The 25,875-nt window shown below is 42.5% G+C and overlaps 1 long non-coding RNA gene across 5 annotated transcripts in view; it reads right to left on the reverse strand.

Annotated features, from left to right (window-relative positions):
- Window positions 1–4,505: 4,505 nt before the first annotated feature.
- LOC308486165 overlaps window positions 4,506–25,875 on the reverse strand; it is a 79,938-nt gene continuing 58,568 nt past the window's right edge. For 4 of the 5 annotated variants that reach the window (XR_013990977.1, XR_013990978.1, XR_013990979.1 and 1 more), the window contains 4 exons: window positions 18,253–18,332; window positions 16,371–16,456; window positions 15,912–16,070; window positions 4,506–4,627 (listed from right to left, as the gene is read on the reverse strand). This is a non-coding gene — a long non-coding RNA (uncharacterized lncRNA). The remainder of the gene's footprint in view (window positions 4,628–15,911; window positions 16,071–16,370; window positions 16,457–18,252; window positions 18,333–25,875) is intronic. The other variant, XR_013990980.1, reaches the window with a different exon arrangement.

Raw genomic sequence — 25,875 nt, forward strand, 5'->3', positions numbered from 1 at the left:
AGAGCAAGAAACAGGCATTTTTTATAAAAAGAAAAAATAAAAAGCTGAAGTTCTACAGCGGATAGCACATTTTGCTCATTTCCTGCACTCTCAAAGAACTATAGCATACAACACACAGGATGCAACCCTTAGGACCTAACCCATATTACATGCAAATGAGTGCAACCGAAACCTTATGACCCTTATTTTCTTTCCCGGGGAAAAATCACTTTGGGAGGGAGAGATTTGAAGTGAAGAAGTAAGAGGATGTCTAATCCTTTCCCTATGTGCCATTATTCCACTCTAAGCTTGCAATCCTAACCACGTCTGCTCAGAAGTAAGTCCCACTGAATTCCATAGAGCTTTCTCACAGCTACGTGGGACTAGGGTTGTAGTTTAAATCATCATCTAAGCTCCTCCCCCAAGCCCCATCAGGTTGTGAATGTATATTGAGAACCATTCGATTCAGAGTGGTAAACTGAAGGTCAAACTCTCTCTGTGTGTGTGTGTGTGTGTGTGTGTGTGTGTGTAAGTCTTCTCCATCTGTGCCATTTTCCAAATTGAATTATCTCCCTCAACCTGAAGCTGGGGGTGGGGAGGTGTTTTTCATCTTGAGAAGATCTAAGTGAATTCTGTAATGATGAAACTATTTGATCCTTGAGTAGCATGACAGTTTGTAACGAAATCTGGGCAAGTCATTCTCTAATTTTAAGTGACTAGACAATACACATGTAGTTGACTTTGTCATAAATCATAGCATCAGGCTAATATGACTCACACCTGTGTCATATTAAGAAATTCTCTACTATCGAAAACAGTTTGTGTTGATCCATATGTGTGGTATGCCATAGCTTCTTGCCCATGGAACCTCATCAGCTTCATTCTCTACTACTAGTGAGACCCTTCAACAAAATGCTGTAGGGTATCCTCACCTCCTATCAAATATTGTTGAACTTCAGTTCCCATCACCCCCGACCATTGGCCATACTGACTAGGCATTATATGAGCCCAAGAACTTCTGGAAGGCCATAGGTTCCTTATTCCTTTCCTAACAGGTGTGTTGCTGTTCAGCCATACACTCCATTCCACTACCCATCTCTTCCATTCTACTTTTCTACTTGACATTCAACATTCCATGGCTACTGAGCATGCTCAGTTTAGAAAGTGATCAATGCAATCTTACAGTGAATAATTATACATTCACTTTCTGGCTGCATTCACATGGCATTATATTCCATTTCCCAATGTTTCCCTAACTGTTAATTTCTGGATTTCACATGATATAAAAGCCACTTCCAGAAATCTAGCAGAATATGCAGGAAGTTAGTGCTAATTTCTAGTTGAACTGGTTAAAAAAAAACCACAAAAACATTTGCAACCATGTTGAACCAGAAAATCACAGGAGGGAAGTGACAAAATTTGGGGAGGTATGCCAGCATACAGCTCCTCCCTGTCATTTTCATGGCACGGATGCGTGGAAAGGGTGGGGAGTAGCAACATGTTTCAATTATGTTCAGGGTCGTGTCGCACTGCTCCCACTGGTGTGAAAAATTTTTAACGTGATATGCCAGTAAATTGGTCAAAAAGCAACACTTCCATAATGCAACAGGCCCTGCAATGTGAAAGGAATATCAGGAAATGGGACAGAAGTACTACAATCAGGAAAACTGACGCAATGTTCCCCACATGCCTCATGATGCTGATTACTCAGTCAGTCTAGACCCCCTTTAGGAATCCTTCACTCCAGACATTTAATATGCATCCATTAGCACTCAGGCTTTCACAAGAGGTCATTACAGTTCAAAACACTCCACAATTTATTTTACTTACTTTGCTGCGCACTGCTGTAACTGTTTTAAAATCTGTTTTACCTCTATGCCCCATTATATGGAGGAAAACTAAAGAATAACTTAATACATCAAGACACACTGAGTTGTCCTAAAGTGTTTTAGGTTGCATCCTTCCATCTTCTAGCAGGGCAAGCACCCCAAAGGGAACAGCAGTTCCATTCCTAGGAGTATTCAGAAACCCATGCATATATACATGACGTGGCATAAATATGCAAACGGCACTTCATTTTACAATATAAAATTGGTAGAAATGTCAGCAAGCATCTGGGTAAGCTGTGGCCTTCCAAATGCTTTTTACAATAAATGCATGGATAACTCCGATACTAAGATACATTAGGATCCTTGGCGTCTACTTTTCCATTCAAAAGAGAAGATGCAGATTGAACATTATAATACTATTTGAAAATTAAGGGAGGACACATTATTGGTAGGGAAAACATTCTTGGCCTTAAGCATTCAGTCTTCACACATCGCAATTTCCCGGTTCCTCAAGGAAACCAAAAGACAATAAAATATTGTTGTGGTAGCCTAGCTTTGTTACAGCCATCAAGACAGATCAATGTTACTCTGTCTACCGCAGTCTCAAAGGGGGGGAAATGTTACAACATCCAATATTAAAGAGGTTGCAAGAGATTATTTTGTTAAAATAACACTACGGCGAAAGTGTCACAGCAAATTAAGCCCAAGGTTCTATGCCAACATACTGTACAATGTTAGCGTATTCAAGAGATTTAGATGACAGCGGATTTCAGCTTGGGGTCTATATTTGTTTTCTACACCACGACTCTTTTTCACTTCCCCTACTTTCAGCGGGAGGTGTGGAGCAAAATTTGCACGAGTCAAACCTTCAGAAAGCCAAAAATTTACAGTGCAGTCCTAGGCATATTTAGTTGGTCAGTGACGTAGGTAGGCATGCAAAGGTTTGTAGCCTCACAATGCAATTCTATGCAACAGAGTTTGTTGGGACTAACTCTTGAGTAAGTGTGCATAAGATTACAGCCTTAAGCTCATGGTTCAGACAATGCTGGCATCTGTCTGTCTCAGGAGATGATGGAGGAGTGTGCCTTTGGGGGTGAGATGTGTTTTTCCCCTTGTGAACAGTGGATAAATTAAATTATTGTGAACAGTGGATAAATTATTTTTACAAATGTATATTATGTTTGTATGTATTATTATAGTTTATTACCTGCCCTTTATCCTGAGGTTCCAGGCTTGGCTCCAATTAAAACACCATCAATATGAAAACACAGCATTACACAATAGCCAAAACAGTTTAAAACAAAATTCATAAATAGATGGGTCCTAAAAAAAATTCCATCTCAATTGCCAAAAGCCAAGATAAAGAAGTGTGTCCTCATCGTTCGCCAAAAACTGTATAATGAAGGTTCCAGGCACAACTCTGTGGGAAGTTTCACAACATAGGGGCTGCCACAGAGGGGCTCCCAAGCCCCTCCCTCCCAGAGGAGCTCTCAATCATGCAATGGGTGACATGAGAAAAGTATGGTACTAATAGTACGGCAAAGGTTTTGCTTCGTTTTACAGAGTGGCTCAAAACTGTGAATGGAGATTAAAATGGAGAGACCACAGGGCACCTCAGAAACAGGTCAGGTTTTTAAAATAAGTAAATAAAAATGCTCAGATACAAGGTAAATCTCAGGAGCTGTGCACATCTCTACTAAATTGTGTGGGGCTGCATGGATTGCCTGTACCTACAGGAACCTGCCCAGCAGTTCAGATATTGATTTAAGCCCTTCTGCTTGAGATTAGGCAGGTGGTTATTGGACTCACGGTCCTTCCTGTGCCTGAATCCTAACTGTTATGAAGCTACCTTCTAAGGAAGTCTTCTAGACAAGTCTCTGGGTGCCTTTGTTCCTACTCCTGAGGCTCCAGGCAGAGTATGCCTTCTTTATTCATGCTTTTGGTGATTAAATTTGTAGTTTCCTTTGTTAGTTTAGGGAGTGAATTAGCTTGCCTTTGGGTTGATTTATTTGGCTACTGGTTGGTATTACTGCAGTTTTTATTCTTACTATGTATGTATAAATGTTTGTGAGTTGTATTTTATTACATTTTTATTTTATAATGTTGGTGCGGTTGCTTTATTTTTTTAATTATTTTGTTCTGGCTGCTTTGGATGCCGTTTTTGGCAGGAGGACAAAAATTCGCAATATAATAATAATTTCAATTATTTAAACTGAGTGAAGCACAACAGACCATAGGAACACAAGGTCCCCTGTTGCTTCTTTCAAGGTTTCATCAGCCTTAACTCTATGAAGATTCATTCTCTGCCATTCTTAGCAAACCTCTATTCATATTCTTATGTTCTATGCATTTGTCTGGTCGCATCTACTCCGAATCTGATCCTGCTACTGGAAGAAGAGCTTTCTTTCTTGCCACAAATGCAATCAACTTTGAATTTAAGGAATCATCAATAACTGCCTCCAACAGGGATAAGCAATGTGGTTCCTACTCACCCACCCGAGTTTGTGGCATTCTTGGACACCTCCCTTAGTGTCCGCTCAGGACACAAGCCTGAAATCTCCATGCCATGGATAGGACTAAAATGCTGGTGAATTTTCATGAAGCATAAACTAATGCAGAAATATGAAGAACTGAACTAAAGACTTGGAAATTGAGGATGAGAGAGAAACAGAAACTGACAGATTCATCCATCATTGATCTGCTTGCATTGAATTGTCTTTGAAATAAGTGACTTGCCTTCCAAGAGGTGGTATACAAAATCCTCACTAGATATCCAGATTTAAGTTCGTGTTCTTTTTTCTTTCGCTCTTTCTTTCTTTCTTAAAAAAAAGGAAAGAAATGTATTATTAATTTGTTTGGCCAAAAGGGCTTTCTGGAAATTCTGAAGGCAAAAGAGTGTCAGCTATGCTCTATTTGTATTAAGCAGTGGCTCTGGAATTTGTGAATTAAAACAGTTATCAAGTGCAAGTGAGTATGAAAGACACTCCCAGAGGGTTTCATTTGTGCCTGTAATATATCCTATTATGAAGTATATCCTTACTGCCACTTACTCATTTTCAACAATTAGCAGTAAATAACAGAGGAAGTATGGGGTTGGAAGGCATTAATAACAGAACAACTTTGAAAATTGTGTTTCAAAGTTAAAAAGAACTCCAGGCATTAAAACACAGTTTAACAGATTATTTGGTATTATAAAACTGTGCCTATGGCTCGGGAATGCTGAATACTGGGAACCTGCAGAAGAATTAGAATATATATATATATATATATATATATATATATATATATAAAACAAATGCTTTGATAACATTTGAAAAATTATCCCTAAGAGTATAGCTCTGCGTTACATTTTATTTAGCTATTCATTCTGTCAGGCAGGGTGCTTTAGGAAGCCACAGGCACATAAACACTGCCTATTTGCGGGGAGGGAAGCAAGAATTATGCACATTTCACCTTGTTCCTTTCATTGCTTTTTGCTCAGACGAAAATGCTCAAAACATGGGTGGTAAGGAGCCAAAGGAGAAATTGAATCAGCACCGAATGCCCAAAAAAGTAGGAACAAGTAGGTTCTGATTTCTATTGCTTCTCTTTATTTGCAATCAGTTTTCCAAGGTTGGGACTCATATCTCCCATTTCTCCTGGCATTCTCCTTTCCTTTTTTCTTTTTCTTTTTCTTTTTTTGAAAATGATATTTATTGAAGTTTCAAAAAAGGTTACAAAAATAGGAAAAAGAAAAAAAAAAGAAAAAGTACAAAATACATGTCAGGGAACTGCCATCGGAAGGAAGGGAGGTGGAAGGGCTCACACAGGTTGGGAGAGACTCAGCAGCTGAAGAGGGAACCAGTAGGGGGAGAAGAGCTGAGCTGAGGGAAAGTGAGCAGGAGGGATGGCTCCGAGACACTTCCAGCGAAAACAGTGGGGAGGTTTCAGGACCTCCTGTAGGGACACCCACTCCTCGCCGGAAACTGTCACGCAGAGAGTCCAGAAGACGTGTTTCCGTTAAGGAGCTTTTATGTTGGAAGCGATTCCGAAAGCAACCACTGTCGGAATCTGCAAGCGACTGACAGAGCCATGTTTAAGGGGCTCCGTTACAGACAGAGGTTTGCAAACTTGACCAAACTCTGAGGGACTTGGATTTTACGCACAAGCAGCTCATCGTCCCATCACAGCATTCCGACAGTCTCTGTGAGCAGTTTGTGCAGGAGAAGGCATCATGAGCAACCCAGCCGGAACCGGAGAAGCAGGAGCTGGAGCGGGTCCAAGCCTGGAGGAAAGGTACCGGGCGTTGGAGGTCCAGCTAGCGCTGCAGACGGCGAGGCTCGAGGAGAGGAGGGCTCAAGATGCAGAGAAGGGGAAAACCACCCCGCTCACCAGAAAGTTGCCAGGATTGGTGCAGAAGTTTGGGGGGGAGGCCAAGGACTATCATGCCTTTAGGACAGAGATGCAATATGCCCTTAATCTGCAGTTTGATGACTTTCCCGACGAGGAATCGCGGGTGGCTTTTGTGATTGGGCATCTCGAAAAGGGGGCGAAAGACTGGGTGAGGCCCCTGATGGCAACAAACAATGACATCCTGAAGGATACGAGGAAGTTTTTTCGTGCAATGGATTTGATGTTTTCCAGCGATATTGAGCAGGGAGTGGTACGCAGACAGTTAATGGCGTGCAAACAGGGGAGCCGATCTGTGCGTGAGTACTGGACTGAGTTTACCATGTTGATCCATAAATTGGGGTGGGATCTATCGGCGGAACCCATTCAAATGCTCTTTGAAGAAGGGCTTGCTTCGGCGGTAAAGGATGAACTTTCCCGGGCGCCCAGGGCGGAGTCTATGGACCAGCTGACCAAATCAGCGCTGACCATAGGAGCGCGCCAAGAGGCGAGAGCCTTGGAGAGGCGGGAAGGGAAGGGGGAACGTTGGAGGGAGCTTCGCATTCCAGAGATTCCAGAGCCACCGTTCCCGCCAGGAGAGCCGATGGAAATTGGAACAGCGCGCGCACACACAGTATCAAAGCCCAGTGAAGAGCGGAAGAAGGAGGGAAAGGGCGCCAAGAAATGTTATCTCTGCCAACAGCCAGGTCATTTTGCCAGAGTCTGCCCCCAAAGAAAGGAATGGCAAGGAATGGCGGGAGCTGTTGGGGAGAGGGAGGAAAAGGTACCGGAGCAAGTAAAAGCCAACGCCTGGCTGCCACCGTCGGGGCACAGCAGCCAGGCCAAAGAGCAGTGAAAGTGCCCACGCCGGAACCTCCTAAACCCGCCCTAGTGATAGAGGTGTTACTAGAGCTGCCTAACGGACACCCACTAAAGATAAAGGCGCTATTGGACTCAGGCAGCTCCTGCAATTTCATGAGTAAGGAGTTTGCTGCTGAGCACCAGATACAGACTATCCCTTTAAGTAACCCTTTGCAGGTGACCACGATCGATGGAAGGGAGCTGCTGGGAGGAGAAGTCAGCCAGCAGACCGTCCTAATGATAATGAGGGTAGCAAGACACACTGAGCTAATAGCGTTTAATGTGGCTACCTTGGGAGGAGCTCCCATTATTTTGGGGATGAGCTGGCTAGCGTTACATGATCCGCTAGTGGGCTGGCATCAGAGAGTGGTCTCCTTTGGGTCAGCACATTGTCTAGAACACTGCAAAGAGCGGGAGGCTCAAGGAGGGGCCAGAGCCACTCTAGCAGGGACGGAAGTAACGGAGAAGGGGAAGGTTCCCCAACAATACGCCGACCTGAGCAACGTCTTCAGCGAGAGGGAGGCAGACAAACTACCCCCACATAGGCCCTTTGACTGTCAAATCAATTTACTCCCTGGGGCACAGCTCCCTGTAGGCAAGCTGTACGCCATGTCAGACAGAGAGATGCAGGAGCTAAGGGAGTTCATTGACAAGAACCTGAAGAGAGGGTTCATCAGAGAGTCCAGGGCGGTGGGGGGCAGCCCAGTGTTTTTTGTGGACAAAAAAAACACGGACAAACCCAGGCTTGTAGTGGACTTCAGGGCCTTAAATGCAGTGTCAGAACCAGTGACTTTCCCGATGCCCAGAATTGATGACATTTTGACAAGGGTCAGGAAGGGAAAGATTTTTACTAAACTGGACCTGAGGGGGGCGTACAACCTGATACGAATAAGGAAGGGGGATGAATGGAAAACCACCATGTTCACCCCTTTGGGGGCATTTGAATATTTAGTTATGCCCTTCGGCCTACAAGCAGGCTCCGCGTGCTTTCAATCGTTTATGAACCACGTCCTGGGGCCTTTGCTTTACAAGAATTGTGTGGCCTTCTTAGATGACGTGTTAGTATATTCAGAGACTGAGGAGCAGCATGTAAAAGACGTCAGGGAAGTGTTGGGCAGACTGCAAGCCAATCAGCTGTGGGTGAAGCTAGAGAAGTGTCAGTTTCATGCCAAGGAGGTGGAATTCCTGGGGTACCGCTTGTCGGACAAGGGATTGGCCATGGATCCTGGCAAGGTCCAAGCAGTACTGGAATGGAAAACACCGAAAACAAGGAAGGATGTGCAAAGATTCCTTGGATTTGGAAACTTCTATCGGAAGTTCATCAGAAATTTTGCCCACTTGACGGCTCCCATTACGGACTGTCTCAGCAGTAAGAGGAAATTCGTTTGGACGGCGGAGGCAGAGCGAGCTTTTGAGGAACTGAAAAGGGCGTTTGCTTCGGAAGAACAGCTCCTGCATGTGGATTTACAAAAACCGATGCGAGTGGAGACGGACGCATCAGACCGGGCTGTGGGGGCGGTGCTTCTGCAGCCTGGGAAGGAGGAGTCAGAGTGGAGACCGTGTGCCTTTTTTTCGCGAAAGCTGAACAAATCTGAGAGGAACTACACGGTGTATGACCGAGAACTACTTGCCATTCATGAAGCGTTCAGGAGATGGAGGCATTTATTAATTGGGGCACAACATAAGGTGCAAGTGTGCACAGACCACAAGAACTTAGAGTATTGGAGAACGGCACGAGTGCTCAACCAACGGCAAGTGCGATGGGCCCAGGAGTTCTCCAAATTTCACTTTGAAATTTGTTATGTGCCAGGTCCAGAAAATGTTAGGGCGGACGCTCTCTCACGCAAGCCTGAATATTTGGAAGGGGAGGGGGGACCCGAAGAGAGACATGTCATCCCAGAGGACCGCTGGGTGTGTGGGGCGGCATTGGTGGGGCAAAGAGAACTGGTAGAGGAAACAGAGAATGATGAATATGCCCAGAATAAGCTCAGAGGTCTTAGGGGTGAGGGAGAGGAACCAGGGGGTTTTGAGGAAAGAAATGGAGCGTTGTATTACAAAGGGGCACTGTATATCCCCGAAGGAGACTTAAGGGGGAGGGTACTCAAGCAGTTGCACAACAGCCCCACGGCGGGGCATTTTGGACAACACAAAACCATGTGGTTGGTCACCAGGGAATTTTGGTGGCCTAAGGTGAGGGAAGATGTACGGGAGTATGTAAGAGGGTGTGAGCAATGCCAGCGAGCCAAAGGGGAGAGGCGGGCGCCGGCGGGGCTATTAGAACCCTTACCAACCCCAGAACGACCTTGGGAGGCAGTGTCGATAGATTTTATGACTGATCTGCCGAAGTCCAAGGGGAAAACAGCCATCATGGTGGTGGTAGACCTACTAACAAAGATGTGCCACTTTGTAGCCTGTTCGCATGCAGTCACGGCGGAAGAGACAGCGAAGTTATTTGTAGAACACATTTTTAGGTTGCACGGGATGCCATTGAGGGTGGTCTCAGACCGAGGAAAACAATTTACTTCCAGGTTCTGGAGGAAGCTCATGAGCTTACTGCAGGTGGAGGTCAACTTTTCGACTGCCCGGCACCCTGAAACCAACGGGCAGGCGGAAAGAGCAAACGGTGTCCTCCAGCAATACCTGAGGTGTTATGTCAATGACAGAGAGAATGACTGGGTAGAGAAGTTGGCGCTGGCGGAATTTGCCTACAACAATGCAGAGAATGTGTCCACAGGGATGAGCCCCTTCTTGGCTAATTATGGGTGTCATCCCAGGGCATTCCCAGGGGGAGGAGGGGAGAGATGGAGCGTCCCGGCAGCCGAGCATTTTGTAGAAGAAATGGAAGCAATCCATCGTCAGCTCCAACTCAACTTAGAAAGGGCGAAGGAAGAATACAAGAGGCAGGCAGACAAGAACCGAAGGGAAGGTGAAACCATAAGGGTGGGAGATCGGGTGTGGCTGTCAACCCAAGGGTTGCCGTTCAAAGGAGGTTGTAAGAAATTAAGACCCAGGAGGTTGGGTCCCTTTGAGGTCATTCAACAAGTCAACCCAGTGGCTTTCAGGCTCCGGTTACCCAACCACATGAAACTGCACCCAGTATTTCACAGGTCGTTACTGTCACCGTATGAGGGGGGACGAGAAGGGATGTCCACTCGGGGACCGATCATAGAAGAAAGGGAATGCAGCAGCCATGTGGCAGAAATCCTCGACGCCAGGTAGAAGGGGGATCAGGTGGAGTATTTGGTAGCGTGGGAAGGAGAACCAGAGTCAGAAAACACTTGGGTAATGGCAGAAGATATCAATGACGAGGTATTGATAGAAACGTTCCATCAAAGGTTCCCAAGGAAACCTCAGCCTGTGGAGAGGTTCCGGAGGGAATACTTTGGGACCACCGATGAGGAGGAGGAGTTGGAAGGATTCACGGATTCGGAAGGGGAAGGGGAGATGGACTCTGAGGAGGAGGAGTACTTCGAGACCAGGAACCGCAACAGGTGGAGAGAAGTGTTCGAGACATCGGAAGGTGAAGGAAGTTCCTTCCGGGGTTTTGCCTCCTCACCGCCCATAGAGGAGGGGGCGGGAGGGGGTGAAGGGGGCCCTGGAGGGGAGGTGGATGTCAGGGAACTGCCATCGGAAGGAAGGGAGGTGGAAGGGCTCACACAGGTTGGGAGAGACTCAGCAGCTGAAGAGGGAACCAGTAGGGGGAGAGGAGCTGAGCTGAGGGAAAGTGAGCAGGAGGGATGGCTCCGAGACACTTCCAGCGAAAACAGTGGGGAGGTTTCAGGACCTCCTGTAGGGACACCCACTCCTCGCCGGAAACTGTCACGCAGAGAGTCCAGAAGACGTGTTTCCGTTAAGGAGCTTTTATGTTGGAAGCGATTCCGAAAGCAACCACTGTAGGAATCTGCAAGCGACTGACAGAGCCATGTTTAAGGGGCTCCGTTACAGACAGAGGTTTGCAAACTTGACCAAACTCTGAGGGACTTGGATTTTACGCACAAGCAGCTCATCGTCCCATCACAATACAGAAAAGTAAAAGCAGTTAAAAACAAATCAATCTTTCCATGTCTTGTCTTTCATTTACTTGTTTCCCTGACCTCCTCAAACCTCCCTTTTTTGTATTCCAGTTCAGTTAGCTAATTCAGCAAATCCTTTCCCTCTTTGTTTTTATCCTAATCCTTTAACTTAATATATTGTAACTTTAGGTTCTCACCTGTTAACAATCCATTTTTACATACTCCTTTGTAATATTGCTGCTAAAACCACGTAACTTCATTCTGACATCATTCTAACATTCATTAATTTTACAGTATTTCTGTAAATAGTCTTTAAATTTCTTCCAATCTTCTTCCACCAACTCTTCTCCCTGGTCTCAGATTCTGCCAGTCATTTCCGCCAGTTCCATATAGTATATCACCTTCATCTGCCATTCTTCCAGGGTGGGTAGATCTTGTGTCTTCCAATACTTTGCAATAAGTATTCTTGCTGCTGTTGTAGCATACCTAAAGAAAGTTCTATCCTTCTTTGGCACCAATTGGCCAACCATGCCCAGGAGAAAGGCCTCTGGTTTCTTCAGAAAGGTATATTTAAATACCTTTTTCATTTCATTATAGATCATCTCCCAGAAAGCCTTAATCCTTGGGCACGTCCACCAAAGGTGAAAGAATGTGCCTTCAGTTTCTTTACATTTCCAACATTTATTATCGGGCAAATGATAAATTTTTGCAAGCTTGACTGGTGTCATGTACCACCTGTATATCATTTTCATAATATTCTCTCTTAAGGCATTACATGCCGTAAACTTCATACCTGTGGTCCATAACTGTTCCCAGTCAGCCATCATTATGTTATGTCCAACATCTTGTGCCCATTTAATCATAGCAGATTTCACCGTTTCGTCCTGAGTATTCCATTTCAACAGCAAGTTATACATCTTTGACAAAATCTTGGTTTTGGGTTCTAACAGTTCTGTTTCCAATTTTGATTTTTTCACCTGGAAGCCAATTTTCTTGTCCAAATTATATGCCTCCATTATCTGATAATAATGAAGCCAATCTCGCACTTTATTTTTTAGTTTTTCAAAACTCTGCAATTTCAATCTGTCTCCCTCTTATTCCAAAATTTCCCAATATTTCGGCCATTTGGCCTCCATATTGAGCTTTTTCAAAGCTTTCACTTCCATCGGTGACAACCGCCTTGGGGTTTTATTTTCAAGTAGGTCCTTGTATCTTATCCAGACATTAAACAATGCTTTCCTGACAATATGATTTTTAAATGCTTCATGTGCTTTGACCTTGTCATACCACAAATATGCATGCCATCCAAATACATTATTAAAACCTTCTAAATCCAAAATGTCTGTGTTTTCAAGAAGTAGCCACTCTTTCAGCCAGCAAAAAGCTGCTGATTCATAATAAAGTTTAAGGTCTGGCAGGGCAAATCCACCTCTTTCCTTTGCGTCTGTTAGTATTTTAAATTTTATTCTAGGCTTCTTGCCCTGCCAGACAAATCTAGAAATATCTCTCTGCCACTTCTTGAAACAATGGCATTCTCCTTTCCTGCCAAGTTTGTCGTTGTAGCTTATATTTGTTTCCCTGCACACTAAAATGGCTGCAGCTTCGTTGAAAGTTGCTCTCATTCTGAAATCTAAAATGGAGCCTTTGGGTAGAGAGCCCAAGATCAGGTTGAAAGGGACCGAGCATGCCACATGATGCACGCACTCAAGATGAAGGGTGTCATAATCACAGTGACACGCAGGAAAAGATTATTTTAACAAAGGCTTGGACCTGCCTCAAGGAGCAATTCAACAGCTACTTACCTTCAAGGGGACCATGCCATTCCTGAACCATCATTGAATAGCCACTTTAGGATTATCTAAGAAGTGCTCTTTCGAAGCCATTTCAATCCAAGTCATTTCAACAAGCAAGCAAACAAATAAAAAGCTTACCAAGGAAGCATTTCTCATCATCCACTTTCTGTTCCCCAATCATATTGCATTGACTGCTTGAATACTGTGTCACTTCTCTACATTTTACTTCAGTCTACTTGGAAGCAGAAACTTCCAAATGGCCCATATTAACTAAAGCCTAAATTAGAAATACAATGGCCAAACTGCAAAATGACTGGCCAAGACACAAGCAGTCTTAAAAGGCTTACCAAGCATACCAATTATACCAAGGTAGGCAGGCAATGAGCTGCTGACTCTGCAATACACAGGAGGTAAGATTACTTGCTAGTCTCCTTCACCAATGCAATCCATTCTGGAATCACACTGTAAGCAGGAGCTGGGCTCATTAGACATTAGAGCTGCCCTTCTTTAATGCAGGGAGAATTAAACCACTGTAACAGCCTGTGCAGGGACGCGGGTGGCGCTGTGGGTTAAACCACAGAGCCTAGGACCTGCTGATCGAAAGGTCGGCAGTTCGAATCTCCGCGGCAGGGTGAGCTCCCGTCATTCGGTCCCAGCTCCTGGCATCCTAGCAGTTCGAAAGCACCCCTAAGTGCAAGTAGATAAATAGGGACCGCTTTCTAGCGGGAAGGTAAACGGCGTTTCCGTGTGCGGCGCTGGTGCTGGCTCGCCAGATGCAGCTTAGTCACGCTGGCCACGTGACCCGGAAGTGTCTTCGGACAGCGCCGGCTCCCGGCCTCTTGAGCGAGATGAGCGTGCAACCCTAGAGTCAGTCACGACTGGCCCTGATGGGCAGGGGTACCTTTACCTTTACCTTTACCTTTAACAGCCTGTGCAGGGTAGTCACAGAGTGTTGGGACTACAAGTCGGAGACCCAGGTTCAAAACCTCATTCAGCCATAAAACTCACATTAGAATCCAGTCATTATCTGACACCTCCCACAAGCCTTGTTGTGAGGCTTGTTTAAATTGGAGGTGCGAGCAGACCACTTGGCCTCATTGTACTGAAGTTGGATATAAACGTATTAAACAGCAATAAATTGAAAGACAGGAGGAGGAGACCAGGTTTCATTATGTGGCAATCTAGTGACCCTTTTGAGGACCAAGCATAATCTTATGGTAAGAAGTGTTGCTTTATATGAGTCAGACAAGTAGCTCATCTATCTCTGTACTGCCAAAAGAACTAATATAACCTGTACCATGATGATTGCAAGCTGCTGGGCTCTCGTACGAATATCAGGACCATGTGGGTGGGTCTTTCCCATGGAATCGGCACATTTCTATATCTGTTTGTGATTATTTTTAAGTCTGCATGAAGTTTAGTAGAACTTCCTTCATTTCTTCATGTAATCTTGCCCAGTATAATGTAATTTTGTATGTTATTTTCACTAATATATTCAATTTTATGCGCACCTTACCCCAGTATATGCATTTTTTTGTACATGTTACTTGACCACAAAACTGCATTGCAAAATTCAGAGAGGTGCAAATTTCAAAGGATGCTTGTGTTTCAGGCATCCTAATTCGTTTAGCTGCACCAATTATGTAGGTTCACCTTTACATGTAAACTGATTTTAATTTCTCCCCCATCCCTATTGGTAAAAGAAGTGGGGGGGGGGTGGAGTACAAAGAGACTGAAAAGTGTGGCATGTTCCACTTTTGGAATTAATCTGAACATTCTCCTAGTCAAACTAGAATTCAGGTATGGAATGCAGGGCAGGTCAAACCCATTACATTTCTAAAGGCACAGGAGTCTATCCCTATGTCAGAATACAAATTCATGAAAGATAAAGCTATCCATGGGTACTAGTAATTATGGCTATATTATCTCCAGTTCTGAACACCAGGACTATGCACCAGATTCAGCCAAGGTCCAAATCCAAAGCCTGATCAAACCTATTCAGACGGATTCAGGCCTTGTTCAAGTCAGGTTGGCACAGCCTCAGATTGCTGCAGCCCAGTTTGAGTGTCCCACCCAAGGCTCTCCTGGTGTCATGCAAGAAGGAGGGCCTGGCATAAGTGAGAAGAGGGCCAAGAAACTGTGGAAAAGTGAGGACAATTGGATGGCTGCATCTTCACAGGAGAAGGTTGAGTGCCTTTCCCAGCAGGCCTCTATTCCTTCATGTTCCTGCTCCCATTGCAGAATCGGATCTACCTTGCATGCATGGGAAGCCACTCACAAAGGTGCAGCAACCAGCACTGTACAGGATCCACCTACTGCTAAATGAGTGGATCTGGTCCTGTGGGGTGCTAGTGCACCCCACCTAACTTTTTTTAAAAAAAAGAAAGACCTTTGAAACCCCTTAGCACCATTACCCCCAAATGAATTTGGGGACAGGTTTGGGGTGAGTAGATCCCAAGGCAGCATAGGGTGAATTGGCCTGATCCAGAGGCCAAATATTGGGGCCACAGGATGGACTAGGTGCAATGCATCGTAACACATAGACTACATTTTGTAAATTAAGAGTACAATCCTATATATGTGCATTGAATTCAATGGTGCTTGCTCGCAACTCCCAGCTAAGAGTGAAGAGGACTGTAACTTAACACACACACACTCCTTAAGAGTAACTGCTGCCAGGCAAGGACTATCAACCACATCTCATTTTCTTCCTCTTTTTGTAGCAGGCTGGGGCTGTATATAAACTGTCACATTGAAAAGCACTTTGTTTATATAGATGCTTTGCACAGTGAAAGCTTCCAGATTAAAATTGTAAAGTGCATTTTACCTCTCTGCTAGTCTTAATTTTCTATTATGGAGGCATTCTTTCTGATAACATATCACATAGCCTGTAGAATCTTAGTGCAGGCTTGTCATAATATCTACATTTCCCCCAGGGCTCTTAAGACATATTAAAATCTGCCTTCTTTCTTGACATTACTAATATCTAGAAGTCTGCAGGTTTTGCGTTACATTGAATCTCTTGCCTTTCTAGCAATACACTTAACTGCATTATTTGTCAGAAATACCTTGTGGCACATATTCAGGAAGCCACAGACTGAAATACGAATGCCAGGGCGATCATGAAGCAGTTAAAGTAATGATTGTTCCCATTTTACTGTTTTTCATTGCATTTCAAATGATAATGCCATTCAGCTTGCACCTTTAAAAGGAGGCTGCCTGGACACCTGAAAGATTAAAAACAACAGGTGGGACATAAATTCATTAGTCTGTGCTCCATCATTGCCCTAGATTAATAATAGACTTCTCTTACAATAGAATCTCTCATTATTTTTCACTTTTCTCCTGTCCTTCCTTGTCTGTTCTATATGACTATCCCTTTCCTTTTCAACAAGGTTCTTTATTCGCTTTCTATTTTAGTCAACTTTCTATTTGCCTGCAAGTATTACTCCATTATTTCAGAGCATGGCTTTTTGCCCTCCGATTTCTCCATCTCCTTGACTTGGAAAACAGGCTAACTTGCACACCTTTTCACAAATACGGTTTCACATTCTTCATTAGCTCTGCATTTTGCTCCCCTCCTTTCTGTCATTAATCTCCTGTGATGTCCTACCTAGATGGAAACACAGACAGGCATATACATAACTACCAGTGTTCCACTCTGCATCTCCACACAACATACACATGTTCTTAATTTAGATGCATGTATTAATTAAAGGCAGTAATTCAATTACAAGATAACTGCCTTACAGAGAAATAGTGGGGCTGTGCAGTGTGAACTGGGCCTCTTATGCACTGCATTCTTCCCATCACCTGGAAACTAATTAGCAGGACATAATCACATACTTCCTGTTTAGCAAACACACTGGTCTCATAGGAGCAAATGATTTGTATCCTGAATCACTAGCCACTGCTTATTTGTAATTATCATATAAATGAGAGGCTTCGGATGACCTCCTATTCCTCATCCATTTTCTTAGACAATGAAGATTCACTCATTGCACCAGGGTGTGTGTGTGTAGACCTGAGGCAATTTGAATTATTTAGCCCCTTGGAACATTTTTAGATTACTCGGAAAGGGCTCTACTGCTAATATTAGCAAAACTAGGCTAGTAATTTTTCATACTGAGTCACATAAGAATATCAAAAATGAGAACGGGCAATTTATGCAAATGAAATTTCATAGGTGTCTGCTGGCCTACTGTTAATACATTTTTATTTTTATTTTTGCAATGTCTTACAGCAGTAAGGGGCATGTTTGAGCAGTAGTTACTTTTCCACAGGCAAGTTAACAATATATGCCTAACTTCCTTTTCCAAACAATTTTGAGGGGGTCAGAAAGATTTGCTTGCAATCTCAGTTCAGGCAGGTCACCGAGTCCAGCATCCAAAGCAGCACAAATTAATGAGGTATCTCTGAATTTTAATAATTTGAGCCCCACAGCCCTGCAAAGTTCATACAGTAGCTGACAGCAAGGCAGCCAGGGAGCAAATCAAAAGGCAGCAGAAACCAGGCATCACACCTCACAAGTGACTGCTGCCGAAGAGGGGAGCACAGGGGTGCCAACACCTCCAGCACAACTGTGATTCCTCATGCCAATTATATATGACAACAAAGGAAAGAGAGAGACCAGCAGGCTTCATCTTCTCAATTGGCCACCTACTGGTAGCCGACTGTGAAACACCACAAAATGGAGGACGCCAGAGAGTCTCTTGACCTGCTTGTTACCAAACTCTGTAACTCAATAGGTTTCCCATATGAATGACTGCATTGTGCCAGACTGCTTTTAGGTGAGGTTGCTGGGTCTACAAGGCTCCTGTAAAAAAGTGGAATGAAAGGTGGAAATTCCACCAGGCAGTTTCTCAGAACATCACAGCACTTGGATGCTCAGGGTGGCCATGGGCCCTACTTTATAGGGTACAGTCCTCTATTTGAAGGGCTATTTTTCAATTTCATTGTTCTGTATGGGACAATGACAATAAAGATATCTATCTATCTATTTTAAGTACAAAAAGAACCATAGTCTGAATTTTTGATTAGCACCTAATATGTACTTTTTTCCAATGGCATTCTCCAGTTTTAATATGACTGCTAGCCTTTCAATGTGCCTCATTTTTTAGTTGCTTTAACTTCTACATTTTTAAATTTGGAGTTTATTAGAACATAGTTTATTGTATTTTTTCATTTGCCATAATGATTATTTAATAGGTAGGATAAGAAGACAGAAGTCCTCTCAGGGTCTAGACCTATCAACTCTGTCTTAAGTTTAGCTCATAGTTAGCTCCATGAAGTTTGAAGTTTTGACAGTTAATTAGCAAAACATGAGGATGCATCTTATCAATTATCATTTAAGAATGCAGAAGCACATCTTATTCTAGATCCTACTGCCCATTCTGCTTTGTCAAATACCTGAGTGAAGTTGCAGGTCCTGAATGAAGATAAATCTCAGCAGAGCTATCAACGTTTTAACAGGCCTGCTTCCTGTGCTTCTGTAAAAAGACACAGGATACAGTTATAATGCTGGCAACCTTGTACTTGAACCAAGTTATTGCATGTTTATTCAGAAGTATGTGCACATGGTTCAAATGGGACCAACTTCCAAGGAAATGTCATATGAGCTTCAAGTAAGTTGTGTGTGCACTTAAGTAAACAGACAAATATGTTTCTGTTCTATAAGCAATGAAAAAGGCATGTGGACTCATGACCAAATGGGCTTACTCACATGAAACTGGGTATAGGATTGCTACAAAAGGCTGCATTATTTATACACTTGCCTGGAAGCACATCTCACTGAACTCAACAGGTCCTACGTTTGCAAAGGATTAGATGGTTAATTAATCAACAAATAATCCAGAACCAACTCAATGCAACTTAAAAGGATAATTCATGTATAAGAGCATGAAGACTTGGGCCTCTGGCTTGTCACACCGTTGTAGCTACACAGTCCCTTCTGCTTTCCCCCTTTCTCCCAATTCTCTTTAGGACAACATATTTTTTAAAAATCTGGTTGTCACACATACAGTGGTACCTCGGGTTACATACGCTTCAGGTTACATACGCTTCAGGTTACAGACTACGCTAACCCAGAAATAGTGCTTCAGGTTAAGAACTTTGCTTCAGGATGAGAACAGAAATCGTGCTCCAGCGGCGCGGTGGCAGCAGGAGGCCCCATTAGCTAAAGTGGTGCTTCAGGTTAAGAACAGTTTCAGGTTAAGTACGGACCTCCAGAACGAATTAAGTACTTAACCTGAGGTACCACTGTACAGTTAAAGAAATCTTCCAAAATATTCATCTTCTTGGTAACTACTTCCTGAGTTGGATTCAGAACAAGAAACTTAGTCTAATAGTATTTCCTTGTCCATCCACCATCTTTCTAGTAACCTTTTCCTGCTTTCTCCTTGAACATAATTCAAGTCATGAGAGTCAGAGTACAGAAACTCTAATGGGACAAACTAGTAACCACATCAACTGCAGTTATAAAGGCACAACACCTTTAAAAGCAATCATTAAAAGTCTGGACATATCGAATCAATTTCTGTACAGTATACTGGAACAAGATCACTCAGAGCCATAAACTAAAGAGAGATAATTTAATGTATATTATTAACCAATGCTGTTTTTGTTAATGTGTTTATTTATTTATTTTACTATTATATATGAAAAGGCCAACTTAAATTACTGGGCAATTTCTAAATCTAGTTAAAACGAAATCGCTATCTGACCACAAGTCATGTAGCCAGAATTTATTAGCTACCGAAGGCAAGCACCTTAAGATCTAATGCAGCTTTTAATTAAGAAGGGGGGGGCATGTTGCCAGCCAGATTTAATGGAATTGGATCAAAACCAGAACTCAAAGGCCAATTAACAATTTATGTAATGAAGGAAGAAACATTTCTAGCACTCTGCTGCAGAATGGGAACAAGTCAGAGAACAACAGAACACACTTTCCCTTTTATTATGTTTACTGATTTTTCTTCTCAAAGGAGAGATGTTGCAACATGCACATTTCCTTTATGTGTGGATGAAGGTCTGGCTGGCATTGTTAAAGCCCTGTAGAATCTTATTTTTAAAGGTTACAAAAAAGGAAAACTTTAATATAGAAATATACCCCCAAAAAAGCTTGCAATATTTCACAATGAAAACAGAGATATTTGTGTATTTTTAACCCATCCTTGTAATACCTTAGGTCCCCTCCCTCAGCATCTTCTACCTACCTACCTTGAGATGAGATGAGAATTCTTAGAAGACATTTTTTACTAAAAAAAAATAAGGTTCGGATTTTTCCTCTTTTTTTGACTCCCCCAAAAGAAGCCCACTCTACAGAATTTCCCTGAATATTCCCCACCACTTTCTGTGGCTGCCACCATTTGTTCTGCCGCAGCGCTCCACCATGTTGCGAAGTCCATGGCACTGTGGAGAATGCAGAAATGGTCACTAGACTACAAACACAGTTGCTGCTGCTGTCATATGTAACGTAAGAACATAAGAACCTGTTGAAGCAAGACAATGATCCATCTAGACAAGCATCCTGAGGCCAGCTAGATGCCTGTGGAAAACCCACAAGCAACAGCCTTCTCCCCCTCCTGTAGTTTCAAGTAACTGGTATTCAGAAGCATTACATCCTCTGACCATGGGGACAGAACATCCCCTTATCATCCATGATTTTGTCTATCCTTCCTTGAAAGCTGCCCAAGTCAGTTGCCATCGCTTCCTGCTATAGGAGCAAGTTCCATAGTTTAACTAGACACTTTTATTTGTCCTACATCTTCCATCATTCAGGTTCATTCAGCGTCTACAAGTACTAGTATTATGAAAGAGGGAGAAAAGCTCTTCTTTATCCACTTTCTCTATACCAGGTATAATTTTAAATTCTGTCATGTCACCTCTTATTCACCTTTTCTCCAAGCTAAAAAGTCCCAAACGCTGCAACCTTCCCTCATATTCCACACCCATGGTTGTTCTGTTTGCCCTTCAATGAACCTTTTGCAGCAACACGCTATCATTTTGGAGGTGAGATAATGGCACGCAGCAAATACGGTCACACCACTGATTTGTATAACAGCATTATTATATCAGCAGTTTTATTTTCAGTTCGTTTCCTAATGGTACCTAGCATGGAATTTGCCTTTTTCATGGCTGCCACACACTGGGTCGACATCTTCATCAAGCTATGTACTATAACCCCAAGGTCTCATTCCTGGTCAATGACTGCCAGTTTAGACCCCATGAGTGTATATGTGAAATTAAGATATATATTTTTGCCCCAACATGCATCATGTTACACTTGTTTACAATGAATTGCACTTGTCATTTTCACACCCATTCACAGAGCCTGGAGAGGCTCTTTCAGAGCTCTTCACAATCTCTTTTTGGTTTAACGACCCTGAACAATCTAGCATTATGAGCAAACTTGGCCATCTCACTGCTGACTCCTAATTCTAGATCATTTATGAACAAGTGTAGTCACAATAAAATAAAACTAAAAGGTTTGGGGGGGGGAGGAACAAGAGAGTTATACTACTGTCCATGCTAATGGTGAGCCCCATCTCCCACAAAACTGTTGGAGAATTTGTCCTCCCCCCACCCAGTTTCTTTGCCCAGAGGCAGAGGCACCAACTTTACAAGATGATTGAGGGGCCCCGCCACAATGTCCTGACATCACAAGGAACCAGGAGGTAGGACCAAATGCCTTTTGAACATTGAAGAGGGCTGCCCCCCTTAATAAATGGCTGGGGGAGAAAATGCCTCAGCCCCTAGGAGCTGGTATCCATGCCCAGAGGCTACTCTGTCACTTAGGGGGCATTACATTACATTACATTACATTACATTATTGTGATGAACTCCATGATATTTGAAGGGGAATATGTGCCTGCAGTCACAAAGGAAACATGCTTCTACGTGTTACAATAATTGCCAGAGCATGTATTTTTAGACACGTGTCTCCCTTTAAAGTATTACAGTACTATTTTTGGTGCAAACCACAGAGACGTGGTTTATACCACTTTTCTGAACACCACATATCTGATTACAATGATATATCGATTTTTAAAGGGGGGAAAGAACAAACAGGAGAATCACTTAAACACATTTGCATTGAACTTTACAGTACATGTAAAGAACTAGTGACCTTCCTTTACTGACAGTATTACATGTTTGTTCCTTCATGCTCCATGCATTCTCCAGAATTTGGACTTGAACAGAAATAAAAGGATAAAACATGATTGGTCTATGCGTATTATTCTGAACTGAGATCCAGTAGCTTTTTCTATACAAAATATATCTGTCATTATTTCAAAGCACGTGTTAATAGTATCTTTCATGAGGAATGCCAATAAGTGAAAGCCCAACATATAAAGTTATTACACCAGAGTACAAATTTAAAGCCTGACTTTCACCCAATCAACTTTCACGAGGGCAGGCAAACAATGAAAAAACAGGTTGCAATGTGTATGAACTTTGCAAATAAGGCACAAATGTAAAAATGAATTTTTACTCAAAAACAAGTCTTGCTATGTTCAATGGGGTTTGCTCCAAATTAGGTGTACGTATAGCTGCAGCCTTGCAGTGTAATCCTAAGCATGCCTACTCAAAAGTAAGTCCCACTAAACTCAGTGAGGACTCATTCTTTGTATGTTTAGGATTGCTTAGTTATTATTTGTCAATTGCCTAATTGTCTGGTGGCAACTGTTACTTGCCACGGGGAGTCAAGTGAACAGCTTTTATGAGGTCTGTCACACATGTTGGAAAACAGTAGCATTTTTCTTTTCCTTAATATAAGGATGTCAAGAAAGATCCATTTCCATATATCTGCATCCCCAAGCTTGTGTTTTATTCTCAGTGCCTTCTGGATATGCTCAGCATAGGAGCATGTGTGTGCTATGCAGGGTGTCTAAGCTTGGCCTCCCTTCAGCTTGGTTAATTACAAGAGGTTAAGCAGATACTTAGCATTCTGTCCCTCATAATTATCTGGTGTATGAATCCAAGCTTAGTGCTCATTATCGCCAATGTACTTGAAAATGTACTCTGTTGTCCTCAGACAGATTTCAACAGAGGAAAAACCTTCCATCAGGGACTTTCAAGTCATCTAGGAAATGATCTTCTCAAGAAGGCCATAGAGGAAAGGACCACCCTTCATTTTAGGCCACTCAGAAATCACTATCCACCAACACTCCTAGGCCACCAACGGGTAAACAAGTGATCTCTCTGTTCCTTATGCTACCTTGGTAATACTGTACACTTAAGGTCACTGACCATTCCATCCACATTCCAAACACCAGCATATTAACTAATGCCATGTACACTATCACTTGCCATCAATGCCCTTCAGGAGTTTTCATCAGCCAAACAAGAAAGTCACTCTGCACAAGAATAAACGGGCAGTAATCTGACTTTCAGAATAGAAATGTACAGACACGAGTCAGGGAACATTTTCAATCTCCCCAAACATTCCCTTTCTGACCTCAAGGTCACTCTACTTAACAAGACCATTTCAGAGGGCAATTGGAATTCATTCCAGTATTCGATTTTATTTCCCAGGGTTTTTAACAAGGATTATGGGTTATATTTTATCACTAGAAAAACAAGAGTTTTCTATTTTAAGTATAATCTGATAACATTCTTTATATGTTTAGTGCTTCAGCACCGATTCACATTATCTATGGTTTTCACGTTGTTAACTTGGGCTGTTCTTCACTGTACCCCCTCAACCCCACATGCATAGACATCTCTTTCTCAGTCCATTTCACTCATGTGATGAAGCAAGAAGTTGCCTATGAACATCCATGCTGCAATGTATCAATTTGAAGACTTTGTGTCTTTTAATACCTGTGCAATCACTACAGGAGAATCTCAGTTTCTGTTGCTTTACAATAAGGAGGGCTTGAACAACCTGACCGAATTTCAGAAGACCAATATGAGTCAGAGGAGCTGAAATAAAACCTCGTTCATTTACCTTTCCTCTCTATGATTTAGGCTACCTGGGTCAGATCAGTTAGGTATCTGCCAAACTAAACACAATGTAACTCAGAGAAGGCCTGGGAAATGGTTTTTAACCCTTCCTGCAGCTTATGGATTGAGAATAGGTAATGTTTTCGATGTACGTGTAATCAGTCAGGTATTCATTACAGACAAAGGCAGAAATATTTCTCAGCTCTCTTCCAAGTAGAACAAGCATCATTAGTGTACTTAGGGCACTTGAAACACATCCAAACATGGTAATGTGTTTTAAACTGATAAAGTGTACACCAGTGGTTGTGGTGCTAAACCTGCAATCAATGCTAGGTATATTCTGAGGAGGAGGAGGGGAAGAAGAATGAGGGGGGAGGGGGGGAGAGAGGAGCCTTTCACTACCGTGGCTAGTTTTGAGCAATTATTTATCCCTTCTGCTGAGAGGTACTAATACATTTGGTTTATTTTATTTTATTTTATTTTATTTTATTTTATTTTATTTTATTTTATTTTATTATATTATATTATTTTATTTTATTTTATTTTATTTTATTTTATTTTATTTTATTTTATTTTATTTTATATATACATACCCCACCCATCTGGCTGGGTTGCCTTGGCCACTAGCAGTAATGATCCTGAGGGAGTAAGGACAACTGACCCCAGCACTCTGGAGAACATGAATTTGTTGGCTTCTTGAATCAATGGCCGCTTCAGAAAACAGTAGACAGAATCCTAAGAAGGTTGTGATTCTTATTGTTTTAATTTGATTGCTGAAGTACTGTAGCTTGGAGCTTGAGAATCCACCCTTCTTGCTTTTACGTCATGTTGCTCAAAAAGTCAATTTTGCCAGCTGAGCAACAACCACATGTTCTTGGTAACTCAACTTCCTGCACTTTTGGTAATATTTGGTAATATCTAAAGTGAGCAGAGCATCATTTGATCTGGCCAAGGCATGTGCTAGTTAAGAGAAGCAGAGGCAGTTATCACAGAGTCCCCTTCCTTTTGCAGCCTCCTCCACTCCAAATAGCCTGGAAGATGGCACAGTGGTCTGAAGGGCAGAGCTGGGAAAAATGGCTCCCCTTCTCTTATGTGTTCAGACTCTTACACTAGATCAAAAGTCATTCAACAAGGAGAATAGTAGCACTGGATTTCACCCAATATTTTCAGGGTGTGGAACTTAGCAACAGTGGCCTTTAAAATAGCAATAACCACAACACACAGTTAATGACTTTTGCCCTGGAAAGTCACATAACAACTAACTTTCAAGATAAATTATTTCTAATTATAGAAGAGACTCATTTTCAAACCTGAGTCGCTGAATCCAGTCATATGAAATACACTCCGGAATGCATATTTCAGGCATTTCCAAAATGTAGCCAAATGGTTTCTTCCAATATTAAAATAATACATCATTGTTAAGTGACTATTAGGTACCACAGATTTACAGCACAATTCATTGAGGCCTTAAGCAGCAAAATGATGTAATCAATGGACAAATTCTCACATTCCTACTAGTACTAAATAACGTCCTCAATTTCCTAAGACAGAGAAAACAGCTGCAGATGGTCTTGAAGGCAAGTCTAGTAAAAGCTTCTACAATCACTCCAGCCTAGTGAAAACAGTCATTAAAAAGCAAAACAACCCGAATGCAGGCAAAGAGTAGACAACACAATGCTCCTTAGATATGCAAATGATTTAATTCAAACCCACCCAACAAAATAAATTAAAAACAGGGGAAATCCAGTTGGACCAAATTCTAGAACAAATTTTACTATTCTTGAATCAGAGTCAGGATTTCTCAATAGTAAGGGAAAACACACACACGAAAATCATTGCTCATCTTTCTGCAGATGAACATAAATCAACAGCAAATGTTTTAATGCACACATGACTGAATGTGGCAACATTCTATTAATTACACATATACCATTATAACTCCTTGTTTTGGAATCTGATGTGGCTTTTCAAGCAATTAGTTTGGGTCCCCTATGAGGACCATGAAAAAGATCACAAAGGATGTTTAATTTATTTTTACATAAGATGACTTTAATGCTCACAAAGTGCTGGGTTGCTATGTAATGC

Source organism: Podarcis pityusensis (genome assembly GCF_964106645.2).
Source record: "Podarcis pityusensis genome assembly, chromosome: 10".
Taxonomy (NCBI): Eukaryota; Metazoa; Chordata; class Lepidosauria; order Squamata; family Lacertidae; genus Podarcis; species Podarcis pityusensis.